At 38.5% G+C, this 6,000-nt stretch overlaps 1 protein-coding gene across 3 annotated transcripts in view; it reads left to right on the top strand.

The window, feature by feature from the left end:
* LOC143137687 (rho GTPase-activating protein 44-like) overlaps nt 1-445 on the top strand; it is an 83,136-nt gene extending 82,691 nt beyond the window's left edge. For all 3 annotated transcript variants that reach the window (XM_076297985.1, XM_076297986.1, XM_076297984.1), the window contains exon 19: nt 1-445. This exon is cut by the window's left edge and continues 2,090 nt beyond it. The gene's annotated coding sequence lies outside the window, so the exon portion shown is untranslated.
* Nucleotides 446-6,000: the final 5,555 nt, after the last annotated feature.

Here is a 6,000-nt window from a genome sequence, read left to right as displayed (position 1 = left end):
TGAGTGAGAGAGAGAACATGCATGAATGTCTCATTGTATTTCTCTCTAACTAAATGTCTTTATTAATGCTTGGTGTGGCACTACATGTGTCAACTGTCAACTTATCACAGATATTCTTATGTTTGTCATGGAAATAAATACATTTAATAAAACCACAACAAAAAACCTATCACAGGCAGTCTAGTAACCCAACATCTAAGAAGCAAACATTACATACAAATTAGTATGTAAAAAGTGTAGAACATCTTTCTGCTTAGCTGAAGTGACTATAACAGCCAACTTGCTTTTGTTCAAACACAGTACGTTTAGCGTGGAGAGTAAAAAAGAACTTTGATCAGATAAAGGAGAAATTCCAGAATGGATTGTTTTTATTTTTCCAGAACAAAACAAAAGTTCTTTATTTTTTTTTTCCTCTCAGATGGCTGCTGCTGTAACATGTGTTGGATGTGTGAGCAGTCCAGCCCTGGGCTCAAAACTGCACACTTCCAGCACCTGAAGGTGGGCAAGCTAGCAAGGAGGCTAAACCACATTGGTGCTAGCTAACATCTGCTACTGCTAGATACTGTAGCACATATCTGCTGTTGTCAGGAGGGTTTGGGTTTACATCAGTGGTGAAAAAGTCCAGCTTCAGAAAGTAAAAGTCCAACCATTTATTGGATTTACCTGTGGACTTAACACAGGTGATCTCACCAATTAGCTGCTCTACCTGGCTGAAGAGTTGTGCTTATTAGAATCAGCTGGTTTAAGTGAAGGGTTGGCACAGATATGTGATGGGACTTTTACTTTCTGAAGCTGAACTTTTCCACCTCTGGTTTACATACTGACTGCACGACTACTACACATTGGTTACCATTACATTGACTTAGGCCAGATGTGAAACAGGCATTTGCTACACTTGGACCATATCTGCACCAGATCTATGCTAGGCTTAGGCTAGACCAGGTCAGAGCCATGCAAGACTTGGGCTAGACCTACTGTATGGTAGGTTTACTTAAGCTTGATCCAAAGCAGAACTCTGCCAGACCTTCTCCGTCATCAGCAGCTATCTGGGCTTGTGTGTGGGTGTCTTTTTACTCCATTAGCAATAAAAGATCAGGTTTGATGTGAATAGACCGACTGGAGGGTTGCGTTTTTGGAAATTGAACTTTGTTGTATGTTGTGTAACAGCTGTTGGAAATTGTTTTGTAATTTCATAATTCCTTCTCATTACTGAGCCATAAATTGTGGTACTACTACATAGGGAAAAAAAACCTATTTGGATCTTTTTTTTTTCTTCTCAAGAGTGTAAATTAAATTGGAAAAAAAGTTTCTAAAGGTTGTGATTTGATAATGTTTGGATATTCTGAGAATTACTGGGCTATTTTGTACAGAATGTGTCCGAACCCTTTTTGTTTGTGCAGAAACCAGGTAGCGGCTGATTTTGAAGTGGACTGGAGGGGTATTCCTATAAGTATTATGTGGTTTAGTGCCTAACCCAAATATGCAAACTCAGAGTAAATTGTGAACCCTTTGCCTTCATTGTCCTAGCAAAGAAAAAGAAGAGGTGTAAAAGTGTGAAAGTAATAAGTCCTACCATGTATTGGTTCTACCTGTGCACTTAACAAAGGTGATTTCACTAATTAGCTGATCTACCTGGCTGAGGAGTTGTACCAATTAGAATCAGCTGGTTTAGTGGATGGTCGGAGCAAATATGTGGCAGGAGTTTTACTTTCTGAAGTCAGACTCTTAACCTCTTAACACCTCTGAGAATAAGCCACAGGCTGGGAGGTGTTGTGGCACAACCGGCTACAGCGCCCGTATACCACATGTGGGTCCAAGTGACCACGGGGACCAAGGTTCAAGTCCAACCGTGTAATTTCCCGATCCCACCCCATCCCATTGAAATAAAATTAAAAAAGCCACAGCGCTCTTCCTCTCTTTAAAGGGTTCACGGCCTACTCAGTTTCTACTCACGACCTACTCAGATTTATTAATTTGTGTTAGGGTTGGCAGCTCTGCAGTTTACACGTAGGCCGTTTAGTCACCGAACAAAGTTGTTAGACCCCCCCGGTCCTGGATCCACATTAAAAACCAGCCAGATCTGGTCTTAATCTGGTGATGTCAGCTGCTACGTGGCTAATGTCTTTGTAAAGAGGGATTGTCGTAAATGTGATGAGGTGTCAGACAGTGCTTTGTACTGTACATACGTATTGGCTATTAGAGGTCCAAGAGACCCTGTTCAGGAATTTATTTTTTTTTCTAATTGGAAGCATGCCCTTTGGAAAGATGAACAAAAACGTTTGTGACCGAATGTAGCTGTTAATTCAGTGGTAGCTATCTGATTTTGTTGGTGGGAGATCAGTGTTTCTGTTGGTATGATTATTCAAAAATTGAAAGGGAGTGTTGGATAACCTGCTATAGTGTCTGGGATGTGGGGAAACTCACTGTGATGTTGACATTGTCTCGTTGATATGCTCTCATGTCACAAGCTCTCTCTCTCGTCCTGATTTAACATTAAAAACACAGAGCATCACAGTTTATGAGTTAGAAATGTTAAATTATGCTGTAACTGATGATGTGATTTTGACATTCATTGGCTAATTTATGTGCTTGACACAAAGATCATGCCCATCCCATGACCTATTATTATTTTATTTATTTATTTATTCAGGTCAAACCTTCAATACTCCAAAAGCAGCATGCCTTAGCTCTCATCAACCTCACCTTTTTGTATGTTCATGTTAGGCAGTGCAGATGATGGATCAATCAGTGAGATGCATCTCAAACACGTTGGTGTTTACTCTCCATCTAACCTAAAAGACCATCTGAGCCAAACAGACATATCTGTACAGTTTAATCGTGGTGCATGCATGTTTATTTGTGTTCATTTTCACATACATACATAAATACACAATATACCATAAAAAAATAATTCTTTGTTCTCCACATGGAATCAATGAACGGGGCCAAAATGAAAGAAAATCTGTTTGTACTGTATGTCATTTTATTTCATTCTTATTTGTTTTCTACAGAATGGCTTGTGTCAGGCACAATGGGGAATATGCCTTCTTTGCCCCTCTCCTCCAAGACACTATGTGCTGTGCTTAAAGAAAAAAACAAAACAATTCTCATCAGAATGTGGTCTCTATTAAAAAACTGCATTTGTAATGAATTTGGTCCTTTTCACTGTTTTTATTTCTCTTGAGTGTGCATACATCTTCTATACATTCCCATTTTGTGCATAGTAGCATTTATGTATGGGTGTCGTGTCGTCATTAAACAATACAGTACAACATAAAACTATGCTTAAAATGTAAACAACGGGTCAAAGGTTTGGACACACCTAATCATTAATGGGTCTTTCTTTTTAGGACTTATGTGTAGGACAAAACACTCATGTTAATCAAGAAAATTTAGAGTATATGATGTAGTCATACTCGTTTCATATTCAGAATTTGAGTCTGATACTGTTTCAATGGGACGTGATAATGGGGTGTTTCATCTTCTCATAACAAATTACCATTATTAGATCTATTTTTATTATTTTTTAAATTATTATTATGAAATAATACATAAATCATATTTATTATTATACTTTTTATTATTTTATTAACATATTTAATAAAATAATGTTTTATTTATATCGTAGTAATTAGTAGAACAGTGCAATACAGTGGGCTACAACAGCTGGAAGATAGTCACTGTGTTGGCCGAACCACTCAACAAACATGTGACATTCGGGGATGTTCCCTAAAGGTTCTGAAGGTCACCTTTAGTAACCTTTAGAGGTTCTATAATATTTAGACGTTCTATAAAAAACGTTACAAAACTGTTTTACTGGCTTCGCAGCAAATGTTCCTGCACCCTTCAGTGGTGTTTGCAAAACATTCCCCAAACCGAAAATTGTTTGCTGGTCAGGTTTTTCCTGTCATAGCCTACATGCCGTGGCTATGAAAGAAAAAAACTAATTTGAATTCATAATTTGAACATTGCAGTTAGGGTGGTAAGACAGGATTTGTTGCCTGTGACTGGAAACAGCTTTACTTTCATATCAGATATCCAAATGTGGAGGTAGTAGGTAAGGAGTGGGAATTTCACAACCTCAACCATAAACAGTAAGTTTCATTGACTATATTTCTAATAGGAGTAGGCCTAGGTAAAATATAGTTGGGTTATCTATAACAGTTTCGTGACCATGGAGAGCGAAGGTTTGTTTAGCTTAACATAACTTATATGTTAATCTAATGTTTCTTGTGTGCTATAATGCAAACTATTGTATTATTGAAACGTAGTTCCCCTAATTTAACACACCTGTTCAAGGTCTGATCATAGTCAGTTGAAGAAGTTAAATAAGTTACCAGCAGGAGTTGCAGCACGTTACTTGATGTTTTTAGCCCCCAACATCATCTTTCAGGCAGCGCTGCATGGAAGGTACTAGGGTTAGGCAAGGGTCAGGGTTAAGGTTAGGGTTAGTTGCCTTGAAGTCGACGGTCGCAGCACTGCCTTAAAGTCGATGGTGGGGGCTTAAAACACCATCGAGCTTGTAGCACAGGGGGATTTAACCTGTAGAGTCTGAAGTTTGAATAGTCAGTTGGAAAGGTTAGAGTTGTAGTACAAGGGAATGGCTGACCTGGCTGAGGTGAATTCAGCTATATTGGGATATTGTTTATAACTATCTTTGTAAGTCAATTCTTGCCACCAGTTAAAAAACATATAACATTTAATGTGTTTCTGTGCTTTCTATATGTAAATAAATTAAATGTTTATGATATTCTTACAAAGCAAGGCTCACCCTTTTTTATTTGACACAAAATAGATGTTCTACTACCAACTGTAGTAGATACTACACACAAGTGTAGCATAATGAATAATTGGTAATTAGGCAAAAATGGTTTACGCTAATCACAATCAGCTAATATGAGAACAGCTGTGTTCAATGAAGCTCACAGTACTTTAGTTACGGCTATTGCTGAAGCGTCAGCCCTGGTCTGAAGCCCTCTTTGTGTGAAGACGTACTCAAGTAAAGACAAGCAAGTTTACCTGAGCAAGTTCTCAGAGCAAAGGGTACCGACAAAAGCCACCAGTCCTATTGCCTCTATAACAATCCTTAACAGAAACAAATTACAGATCTCAATGAACCACAATGACATTGATTGATGGCAAGGTATTTGGCGTGTTTGAATTCCCTTCCTTGTAGCTTCCCTTTTTGCATTCCACGGTGGGGGGAAGTTCACCTTGTCTAATTAACAATTATATTTCTTTATTAGCTGCCTACTTGAGGTTGAAGATATTTAGGCACATCAAGTTTCTTACATACTGGAACTTCAAAATACTCGCCTTATGATTATCTTGTTCAGTACTGCACTGGGGTTGAATTAGGAACCTCGGGCACAGATATTGTAAAAAACACATGATTTTGGCCTATTGACTATAATGTGGTTAAATATATAAGGGCCTTGTTTACGAGTATATGTGAAGAATTATAAAGATTTATGGTCAAACTGTATTAGTTGTTAGTTCCTGCTTTCAATTCCTTTTCACCTAACAAAACCCATATTTGTTGGTCCTCAGGGGCCCCTTTGATTCTAAATCTGATCTGACCCGCTTTGTACGTTTTTATACCAAATTTGATAGGCCTTATTTTGACAGATGTAAGCACCAACTCCTCTGCAGGATAAATATCCTTAGGATTTGTATTCAGTCATCCGAACATTGGTGTAAGTGTTGCTTTTTTCAGGCTACGTTTTCGATGGTAACCCCTTGTCAGTCAATAGTGAAAGTAGTTAAAGGAACCATATGTAAGATTGTGGCCAAAACTGGCACTGCAATCACTTTCAGATTACTGTAGAGTGGCGTGTCCCCTCCCCCTCCCCCCTGACTCGAGGTTGCCAACCCGGATGCCGAAACACCACTGACTTTGTGATTAGTAGATAGGTGGATGGTGGCACATCAGGCCAAAACACAACATGACATGACAAAACACAACATCAACATCAGTTGAGGGCTGCAACTTCACTTTTT

Source organism: Alosa pseudoharengus, unplaced genomic scaffold (genome assembly GCF_046254945.1).
Source record: "Alosa pseudoharengus isolate Yale_2024_CS ecotype anadromous, Long Island Sound unplaced genomic scaffold, YU_APseudo_1.1 YU_APseudo_1.1_scf_21, whole genome shotgun sequence".
In the NCBI taxonomy this organism is placed as follows: Eukaryota; Metazoa; Chordata; class Actinopteri; order Clupeiformes; family Clupeidae; genus Alosa; species Alosa pseudoharengus.
This window is presented reverse-complemented; position numbering and strand designations above follow the sequence as displayed.